The 12148-nt window shown below is 35.3% G+C and overlaps 1 pseudogene; it reads right to left on the bottom strand.

Annotated features, from left to right (window-relative positions):
* Positions 1-5087: 5087 nt before the first annotated feature.
* LOC106797668 (phosphoenolpyruvate carboxylase kinase 1-like) lies at positions 5088-10620 on the bottom strand (annotated as a pseudogene).
* Positions 10621-12148: the final 1528 nt, after the last annotated feature.

Here is a 12148-nt window from a genome sequence, read left to right as displayed (position 1 = left end):
TTTTTTGACAACTAATAGCATACCATCGTTCTATTAGTGATAAATGCAAACATAACATTTAATTCAAATTAATTGATTTATTGTCCCTATAATCACGACCATGTTGTTTCCTTATTATAGGAGGAAATCAAGCTCTATCATTATGACTACCATTATCACTTTAATTCTATTTTATTTTGTCTCCTTGATTTTGGCTAATGATTGCCGCTTATTATTAGTGTATCAACTATTTAATCTGTATGTTGTATATGTAAATTGTGACAATAAAACGAATCTTTTCTTCTTGTATGGTATCAGATTTGCCTTAGCCTTACAGCACCTTAAACACGATCCTTCTATGGCACCCACCACTTCCACTACCACCATTGAGTTAAAAGAACTCATGGAATTCAACAACAATTTTCAGTTTCCAATTAAGCTTACTGCTACCAATTACCCTGCCTGGTACAAACAGGTTCGCTCTACTCATTGTTCGTGACCTTGAAGGCTATGTCACCGGAAAAATTGTTTGTCCACCTGTCACCGTTGGTTCTGGCGATGCTGTAGCACCAAATCCTACATATTCCTTATGGATTCAGCAAGATAAGCTCATTTATCTTGCTCTTCTTGGCTCGTGCCATTTTGAAGCACGATCTGTCATGGCTGCTGCCAACACTTCTTGCAATGCTTGGGTAGCCCTTGCACGTGCATTTTCTAATCGATCTTAATTTAGAATCATGTCTCTTAGAGAACGTCTCAGTTCTATCACCAAAGGCACCTCCTCGATTTCCACTTATCTACTGTTAATTTGCAATATTGTTGATGAGTTGGCTCTCATTGGCCATCCGATTGACGACCTTGAAATGGTCATTCATACTCTGAATGGTCTAGGACCCATATTTCGAGAGTTCACTGCCTCCATCCGCACTCGTGATTCACCAATTTCCTTCAATGAATTATATGATAAATTGGTGGATTTTGAGATGTATTTACAACGTGAAGAACGCCTCTCAACCAACATCCCCGTCACTGCCAATGTTGTTCAACATCATCAACATGATCAAGGTCGTGGGTACTTTTCCCATGGTCGTCAACACAACCATCATGTTTCCTCTAGCAACAAGAAATCAACCAATCTAATCACCTATCAATATTGTGAAAAGCCTGGTCACTCCACAAAGCATTGCTATAAGATTCATGGCTATCCAAAAAAGCCACGCCAACCAACTGCTAATGTTGTGCAAACAACTTCATCTCACTCACCTCCACCTTCATCTCACTCACCTCCATCCTCATGGCTCTTTGACTCAGGTGCATCTCATCACATCACTAATGATCTAACAAACTTGACTCTCAAGGATGACTACCATGGATATGACAATCTTCAAGTTGCAAATGGTAATCAACTTCTTATTACTCACATTGGCTCCACCACTATTCCCACTAATGGTTCTCCTTTAAAGCTTTCAGATATTCTTTATGTTCCAAATGTCACTCAAAATTTGATATTCGTCTCTCAACTGTGCCAAACTAACAAAGTTTCCATTGAATTTTTTCCTTGGCATTTTGAGGTAAAGGACCTACGAACGTGAGAGCTTCTTCAGCAAGGATTGAATGAAGACAATGTGTAGAGGTTTAACCCAACTACACCCAACCCATTTGCCTTCTTCATCTGCTCCAATTCATCCATCAAGCTATGGCACCAACAACTTGGCCACCCAGCATCCCCTACTCTCCTACATGCACTCAAATCCAACCACATTTCCTTTTTTGGTTCATTAGATAAATGTCTAGATTGTCTTTCCAATAAGAGTCATAAGCTTCCATTTTCTAGGTCCTCTATCTCTAGCTCGTATCCATTAGAAATTGTGTACTTTGATGTTTGGGGGCCTGCTCCAATAAATTCAATTGATGATTTTCATTATTATGTCATTTTTCTGGATCATTTCTCCAAGTATGTTTGGCTCTATCCATTAAAATTAAAATCTGATGTTTTCATAATTTTTCCAGTTTTTAAAAACTTGGTCGAAAGACAATTAAACTCCCAAATCAAAACTCTTTACTCTGACAATGGGGGTGAATTTATTAAACTTCGACCATTTTTACAAAATCATGGCATCTCTCACATGAAAACCCCACCTTATACCCCTGAACATAATGGTGTTTCTGAACGTAAACATCATCACTTAATTGAGATGGCTCGTTGTCTACTACACCATGCATCCCTTTCTCCCATTTTCTGGACCTTTGCCTTCCAAACAGCAGCCTATCTAATAAACCGCTTACCTATACCAGGCCTCAATATGACCACACCACACCACATTCTATTCAAAACACCTCCAAATTACAACAAACTCAAAATCTTTGGGTGTCTTTACTTTCCCGGGTTGAAACCATACACAAATAATAAACTTGAACCAAGGTCAGAACCATGTCTATTTCTTGGATACAGTCTAACAAAAAGTGCCTATATTTGTTTCAATTTTAAAAATAATAAATTTTATCATTCTAGGAACCTTCAATTTGTGGAAACTGTTTATCCATACTCCTCTAAATCAAACATCTCATCCATTAATTCAAATTTAAATACCCAACCAACCTCCTCCAATTCTCCTCCATTAATTCCATTAATTTCCATTCCTCCCCTTCCAAATGAAAACCCACCTAACCTTCCCCAGTCACATGAGTCAACCCTGAGACAAGTCATTTCTCCTCCCAATAATAACTCACCTTATATCACCACTTCCTCACCCAATATTAGCCAACCTGTCACAAATGAACAAGTCTCCCATATTCATAACCCCACTAGATTCCCTCATTTCACTTAAGCTTCCACCACACCCACCATTAACTCACCACATGGCACACCCCAACATCCTGCCTTACCCTCTCCCAAACCTGTCCATGTTTCATCTTCTTCTCAATCACTTGCAATGGAATCACTCTCTCAGTCTTCTACATCAACTATATCTCAACATCCCATGGTCACTCGTGGAAAAGCTGGAATATTCAAACCAAAGAAATTATTATCAGTGAGCAAATATCCAATTCTACCAGTTGAAGAACCAACTAGTGTATCCAAAGCACTACAATGTCATCAATGGAAGCAAGCCATGTCGGAAGAATTTACCGCTCTCATGAACAATGGTACATGGTCTCTAGTCCCCAGTCAACCTCATTTTAATGTCATTGGAAACAAATGGCTGTTTCATTTGAAAAGAAATTCAGATGGATCGATTGCTCGTTACAAAGCCCGGCTTGTAGCTAAAGGGTTTCATCAATGACCAGGCATTGATTATAAAGACAAATTCAGTCCAGTTATCAAACCTCAAATAATCAAAATAGTTTTGTGCATTGCGCTTTCCAAGGGTTGGAACTTAACACAAATGGATGTCAATAATGCCTTTTTACATGGAGTTATATCTGAGGATATTTACATGTCTCAACCTTCTGGCTTTATTCATCCATATTTTCCAAATCATATATGCAAGCTCCATAAAGCATTATATGGTTTGAAGCAGGCACCTCGGGCATGGTACCAGGAATTAAAGTCCTTTGTTGTTGCCTATGGATTTTTCAATGCTAAATCTGATTCTTCACTCTTTATTTATAAACAAGATCATGTCTTTGCTTATTTTTTAGTCTATGTTGACGATCTTCTTCTTACGGGAAATGATGTCATTTTCCTAGCCAAATTCAAAGCAGCTCTTGCTACAAAATTTTCTCTCAAAGATCTTGGGACGTCGAGCCACTTCCTTGGTGTAGAACTTCTTCCTACCGCTAATGGCATGTTCTTATCTCAACAACACTACATTTGGGATATCTTGCAAAAAGGTAACATGATTGATTGAAAGCCAGTTGGAACTTCAATGTCTACTACCTGCTCACTTAGCTCACACGATGATACACCTAGTTGTGATTCAACTTTATTTTGCAGCATCATCGGATCCTTACACTATTTATCCATCACCAGGCCAGATGTCGCATTCGCCGTAAACAAACTTTCGCAATACATGCAGTCACCTACGACTACTCACATGCAGACACTCAAGCATATCCTATGCTACCTCAAGTATACCATCTCACATGGTCTACAATGCGTTGCAACCAAAAACCTTGATCTCACTGCCTTTTGTGTTGCAGATTGGGGTGGTGATACAAATGACAAAAAGTCTACAGGTGCCTATATTGTCTATCTTGCTCCAAATGCTATATCTTGGTCTTGCAAGAAACAATCCACATTTGCAAGATCCTCAATTGAGGCTGAATATCGCATCATTGGATTAATTGCTTCTGAACTTCTATGGCTACAACAACTACTATTGGAACTTGGCATCAAATTAACCAAGCAACCAACTATCTTTTCAGACAATATTGGTGCCACATATCTTTGTGCAAATCCAATTTTTCACTCAAGGATGAAGCACTTAGCTATTGATTACCATTTTGTTCGTGACATTGTTGCCAAGGGTGAACTCAAAGTGTCTCATGTTCCTTCCAGTCATCAACTAGCAGACTTGCTAACTAAGCCGCTCTCCTGGCCACGCCATGAGTTTCTCATCACCAAGATTGGCGTCGTTACCTCCTCCTCCATCTTGCAGGGGCATATTAGTGATAAATTCAAACATAGCATTTAATTCAAATTAATTGATTTATTGTCCCTATAATCACGTCCATGTTGTTTCCTTATTATAGGAGGAAATCAAGCTCTATCATTATTACTACCATTATTACTTTAATTCTGTTTTATTTTGTCTCCTTGATTTTGGCTAATGATTGTCGCTTATTATTAGTGTATCAACTATTTAATTTGTACTCTGTATATGTAAATTGTGACAATAAAACAGATCCTTTCTTCTTATACGTTCATCATTGAACACATTTTATTACAAATCAAACTCTTGCAAAAAAATAGTAATTAATATGTCTTATATCTTGAAACAATGGTATACTCAGCTTTTGCTTTTGGATGTGTAGGGGTTATATGGCTCCAAAGTACCTAGCACATGATCAATAAACAGAAAAAGCAGACGTATATAGCTTTGGAGTGTTATTGCTAGAAATAATTACTAAAAGACTGAACATCAAAGCATCAGAATATTCGGACAGTCTAGTTATAATATTAAGTAGCTCAATATAAGTTAGTTTGTCCTAATAGTTTTTCAACTAGTTAAGACAAGATTCCATGGTGAACTGACTTGTACCTTTCTTTCATTAATTAGACATGGAAGTATTTTCAGTCAGGGATTGCGGAACAATTAATTGATCTAGTCTAGTGTTGGATGACAACCATAGAAGCAATGTCCAAAATGAGATTTTAAGAGTGTTGCACATAGGACTTCTATGCACCCAATACCTTCGATGGCTTCCCAAGGAGTCTTAAATCCAAGCCCAATGGACTTCCAAAAGCGATTGATACCTTTCCCAGGTCTCTTTTCCTTCCCAGTCTTCTTCGAGTTACAAAAGGGACCAAAAACAACACGCGATTCAACATCAAAACATCATAATGGAAAAAACAAAAACAAAAAAGTGAAGCATTTTCTCAAACACTAAGCGTACCTATGGTAGCTTGTTTTGAGACTTGGTCAGCCATCTTAATGACATTGTCCCAGGTGACTTTGGCGGAAGAAAAAGATGGCAATGTTTGATCCAAAACCTAACAGGGAGGGTAAGAAGAAGATTCAAATGATGATATTGGCAACAAAAAATTTCTCCATAAATATTAGTTCAGTTGAGTCACCCGCACTCAAGATCCAAGGGTATCCTACAAAAACAAAAGATCCATTAACACAAACACCCCCCCCCCCCCAAAAAAAAAAAACTGAACCAAGTAGTAACTTACTCAAGGCTTGTTCTGTAGAGAACCTTCTAGAAGAGTACCTACAAATCATTTTTCTCAAGAGATCCTTGGCAACGAGGGACGCAGTTTAGAAGATTCTAGAAGGAAACCTAAGCTTATCCCTAAGCACAACTTCAAATATCTCCGCAGCAGAGTCTCCATAAAAAGGGGGAATCATCGCCAACATTATATACAAAATCACCCCATAGCTCCACACATCAACCTTCTCATCGTACTCCCTCTCCAACAGAACCTCCAGCGTCATGTAGTACGTCGTCCCCACCATGCCGCTCATGCTCCTCCCGTCTTTGAAACACTACGCCAAACCAAAGTCGATGAGATTAAGATTGTCCGCCGAATCAAAGACAATATTGTCGGGCTAAATATCACGGTGGGCGACATCGAGGCGGTGGCATTATTCGATGGCTTCTAGAAGGTTCCTCATGAGGGAGGCGGCTTGGGACTCCGAGATGGGACCATTGACCATGCGGTCAAAAAATGTGTGGGGCTGGTAGAGAAGAGGTTAAAGGATTTAGGGATTTTGGCACGAGTTCAAACTCGAGTTTCAAAAACGTGAGTGCTGGGGAAGTGCTTCACTCGATATATTAAAATTTTACATGCACAACAACGACGGTTTTAGGTAAAACCGTCTTTAAAATTGTTTCAACTAAGATGGTTTTGACTATAACCGTCTTAAATTTGAGTGTCTTTACACCACTTATTTATGAAAATGCCACCGATAGTTTTTTTTAAGATGATTTTGATAGAACCGTTTTTGTTCTAACGTCTTAAAAGGTTGCTTTTGTAGTAGCGAAAATGAGTGTAAGAGATTCACATGATTTATAATATAAACATAATTCATAAATAGATTAGTTGAGAGTTTAAACTTTTCTTCTTATCAATATTGCAATGCCATTTTAACGAGTATATTACAAAAAAAAATTAAATTATAGTTATACTTAATTGTGAACTTATTTTTTCTTACCCCCTTAATTAAATTTGTATTTTTTTTATTTTCGGCTCGAAACACATTTGTGTTGAGACTTTTTTAGTTGGACTTGAGGCCATCACTTGACCAATTGACACAAAATGACAATTAGGGTTGATTTTTAGTGAAATGACGACGCTAATTTTTGTTATTCTTGTATTGAATGATAATTAATATCTTCAACCAATAAGAGTAGATCAAGTGGTAGGGTTTATTTTGTACAAAATGATTAAATTAACAACCACCTTAATAACACATGAGAGATATTCATATCGTGTGAAATCATTTCTTAATAATAATTGTTGTATGAAGTATGGAAAACCAATAAAAAAGATATAATTTTCTAACTTATTCTTTATCTCTAAATCTTAAACTATTTCGTACTCTTACAATTTGTGTGAAGAATAATAGTAAAGGGCATAATCATTGAGAAGTTAAAAAGTAATCTTTTTTATATCTGAATATTAATTGTTTTTTAATTTATATATATGCATATGCTATAATCTTAAAGGATCGATAGATGAAAAGGAATGGTCATAATGAAAGTAGCAATCCTTTTTGGGTTCTGTGCACGTACATGTTACCATTCCTGGTATCATGATGCAAGCAGAATTATCCACATGCACGTGTTATGCCTGCTATGTCCATGCATTAGACATCACGTCCTGGGACTCGTAACAGTTTTACGTTGTTGTAAGGGATCTTCTAGTAGGTGTAAGTCTATTTCTATGTTGGCAAAGATTTAATTCATCCACAGCATTTTCGTTTAAAATAGCATATTTGCTATATTGGTTTTTCCTAAGAAACGGTTAATTGAACGAAAATGAGTTTGATTGGCCTCACAGATAAAAGTCAAGCTTGTTTGCACGAATTTAATTTAATAACTTACTTTTTACAAATTATTTTAAGTATCTTGTGAAAATAAGTTACTTAAAATAAATTATATGTTATAAGTTTTTTTTCAATTTCATTGTTCACTAATCTATTTGAAACTTCATTTTCTTCTTTTACTTAATTTTAAAAAAAAATTATTATTTCAACATTCTTACAAACACTTTGAATTAATCTTTTATGTCATTTGATATTTATCACTTAACTTATCAATTAATCTTACTAAATACTTTTAATTAAATAAGTTAGTTTATAAACTTCTAGCTATTCAACTCCTAAGTTATAGCTTATAATAGGGGTGTTCGTGAGCCAGTTCCGGACCAGTTTTGACCAAATTTAGGATCTAACCTAATCAAATTTGATCGGTTTGGTTCAGTTTAATTTTCACAAATTTTTTAAGTCCAACTCAACCCAACTCATTCATAAACATTTTAGTTCAGTTCGGACCAACATGTTACCCATTTAAATTTGATCTTTTTTTCTTAGAACTACTATTTTATATCATGATTCATCCAAATATCCAATACAATTAACGCAATATTGTTAAATGTCTTAAAGCAATAAAATTGATTCATTTAATACCATCAACATAATATTCTAACACCTTAAGAAGTTTCAACACTAGTAGTCTCAACACTTTAAGTTTCAACACTTGGAGTCTCAATATTAACGGTATTTAAAGTCGAATCAAACAACTCTACAAATTTAAACACAATAAATTAATTGATATTTCATACAAATATAAAAAATGAAATAAGAGATTACACACTTGATTCAATTTTTTCCGATTCATTTATTTCAACTTGCAAGTCATTAACAATTTGTACTAAATGCAGCCTCAGATGATACAGTAGATACAAGAATGACTAATAATATATCTCTAGCTATACAAGAAAAAAATATAATATTTATATGCTTTCAATTTTCATCAATTCAAAATGTCAAACTCAGAGTGGTCATCTTCAATATCATCCTCCAAATACCTATCTAACTCATTTTTTTGCACCCCACCCTATTTTTTCTTCATTTTCATTCTAAATTCATTTTTTTAGTTTTAAATATATATATATATATATACATATATATATATATATATATAAAATAAAATTTATATTTTAATTACAGGTTCATGGGTTGGGTCAAAATGTCAACAGATCTATAAGTCTAAACTCGTAATTCAACCCATACATAAACGGTTTTGATCAGTTCAATTTAGTTTTGACTCAAATATATAAATGACTCAACCTAAACTATTCAGATCGGTATAGGTCAATTCAAGTTCACGGGTGACCTGTACCCGTGAATACCCTTAACTTATAAGCTTTCAATTAACTTGTAAACTTTTACCCTTAACAGTTAGTTATACCAAACATATGTAATGTATAATTTCATTAATCTCAAATATGAATATAATTTGCCCTTAGTGATGTATTAACTTGCTAGGTTGTCAGGATATTAATTCTTAAGCATATTCTATTGGATAAAGCAATTTTAAAGAAATGTCCTATTAATGTTCTCTTTTGAACACGTTTAATTAAAATAAGCAAAAAAAAAGTATTACTTTCAAAATCTAATCATTCCTATACAAGTCCTAAATTCAACTGATCGATTTGATAAAAGAACTCATGAAAAAACTATTTCAATTCCAAGTGCTAAGAACTCACTCCTGGATGTGTATAGCGAAAGAAACACAAGATAAAAATTCCCAACTGGTGGTTAACCAGAATGGACCAAAACTTGTAAAAAATACTTAAGTTTCACAAGAGAGCCAAAGGCCTTATGTATTATACTTAATAAAAAAAAAATCATTCATTTATGTTGTACTTGTCGGTGACAATTTTGGGATGAGCAAAGATGGATTTTAACTGGTTTGGTACAGTTGATTTGTCAAAATTGTGAGTATACTCGCTAGCTTGTAGAATCGTACGAGTTTCGGGAGGTCTACGTGTTAACTCGCACCAAAGATCGTATGATTTTTAGCGGAAAAATGTGTGTCGTCGTTCCACATCAATCTTTTTGTAGGGATGAACAAAGACATTCTCTTCCTCTATACGGTCTGCTCTCAACACTTTCATTGTCGCCAACTGATATCCCCATCATCGTTGCCGGATGTTCGCGTCCCCGATCCCACCATCGCCATCGCCCAACGTTCACATACCCGATGTCACCATCGTCATAGTCAAAGAATGTGTTCTCTATTTTTGTTGCCTATCAGTGTTGCGTGTTAATTTTGTTTGGTGCGCTTTGGTGTTGGGACTTGAGTGTTTGGTGTGTGTTGTGGTAGCTTGTTTGGTGCATGGAAGGAGATGTATCGGGAGTGTTTGGTTGATCACTTTTTTACCAAGAAATCTGACCCACATTTGAAGAAAAGATAAACATATTGATAAGAGTTTATTAGTATTTTTATAGCTTTATCATTTTTTTCCCACTTTATTTCTCCCATATTTCTCTTGAACCAAACAATCTAACATCCTATTTTATTTTCACTCTATTTATGTTTTATCCAAGACTTAAATATATTTTTAATTTCTAATAAATTTTTGTGTTTGTTCTCTAATAAATTTTTGTTTTACATTAAATACATATCTTATGAGAACAATTTTATTTTTGATCCTAGACACTTTTGTTTAGTCTCACAACTACAAAAAGAAGCTTCTACATCGGTTGAAAACCGATATCTACGACGGGCCCCACACCGTCTTTGTTCCAGATGTCGTTGTATGTCGACAACAACAACATCGGTCATCCTAGGACCCGTCTTTGTAATGCAAGAATACAACGTCAGTGGCTATAAAAGAATAGACGTTATAAAAAAGGATTCAACGACGCACATATTAGACAACCCGTCGTTGTTTTGGTCCATTTCAACGTCGGGTTCGCAAGACTCGTCGTTGTTGTTGTCCATATCAACGTCGGGTACCATACTGTAATGTGCTTTTGAAGTGCAGCATTATCATAAAAACATATGAACATTGCTTTTATTATTACGAATTGCATACCATAATTTTACTGTTATGCAGGCGTTCAACAACAATGAGTGCAAACGGATACCATAATTTTCAGATTCAGAAGAAACGCACCTTTGTGTGCTTAGTTTGAGGGTGTGACCTTCTTCTACTTAGTTCCAAATAGCACCCTGCAGTTCAAACATGTATACTATAGTAACTTGTTTCACACAATTAATTTTTTTCAAACACTACTACCGTAACATGAACAATGAGTGGAAAGGGATACAAATTGGGAAATAGGGTTTTTGTTTTATGTTAAGGTACAACCACAAACAATTCAAATACTAACAATTAAACACAAAAGGGCAACATTTTCACAAAAAATACCAAGACACAACTCAAAATAGTGGACATGCTTACCTTCACCAACACTGGAAAGGTCTGAAAAACCCACGACTTCGCCTGCGTCGCGGTAGCGGTGGTGGGAGCAGCGGGTCACAGGGACAAGTTCTTCACGGCGACAACCTAAATCTCAGGCTGGTAGCGGGACGGACTTCACGGCGGTGCTAGGTTTTTCAAGGGTTGCAGTCGAGGCGCTAGGTTTTTCGAGTTGTAATTCAGGCAAGCAAGGGCGCTGGTGCTTTGTTGCGAGAATATATAAACTCAAAAATCTACGACGGTGATTCGTAACACCGACTTTGTATTTTTTATTTCTACGACGGTCCAGCCATCATGACCGTCTTTGATGACTTCAACAACGACGGGCTTAAATACAAACGTCGTTGAACATGAAACGCTGCACATAAAAACTTTAATAATTACGGAATTGCCACCGTGTTGACAACAACGACGGGTTCTTCAGGTCCGTCTTAAAAACTGTGTCGTAGAAAGGCCTTTTTGTAGTAGTGTCTCTAATAAATTAATAAATTTTGTATTTATTTCCTGATAAATTTTTTCATTTGTTATTAATTAATTGAAACAAACAAAATTCGCTATTTTATCATTGAGCAAATACAAAATTAACTAATTTATCATAAATTAAAACAAAATATATAAACCAAAAACAAAATTATTTTATTAGGAATTCAACACTAAACAAAAATTATTAAAAAACAAACGCAAAAATTAACTATTTTTTAGAGATAAAAAACATATTTAAATTTTTATATAATTATCTCTCTTTTATTTCTATCCAGTATATTTCTCTCTTCACCACCAAACTCAACAAAGATACAAGACATTTTTGTTTTGAATTTGGTGTTTGTGGTACTAGAATACTAACGAGAATTGGTGTAAGTGTGTAACCAACAAGATTGATAGCATATTTATGCCAGGAAATAATGTTCAATCACGCGCTTTATAATTAACTTCTAATATTATGCCACAAAAGTAACAAAAATATAACATTATTCCCAATTGTTCTACAACTCGAAAGGCAGTTTTGCAAAGCTAAAAAATGAGTAGACTAATGAGCAAGTTCGTATTTAAATCTTCATATTTGCT

This window comes from Glycine max, chromosome 20, assembly GCF_000004515.6.
Source record: "Glycine max cultivar Williams 82 chromosome 20, Glycine_max_v4.0, whole genome shotgun sequence".
Classification (NCBI taxonomy): Eukaryota; Viridiplantae; Streptophyta; class Magnoliopsida; order Fabales; family Fabaceae; genus Glycine; species Glycine max.
This window is presented reverse-complemented; position numbering and strand designations above follow the sequence as displayed.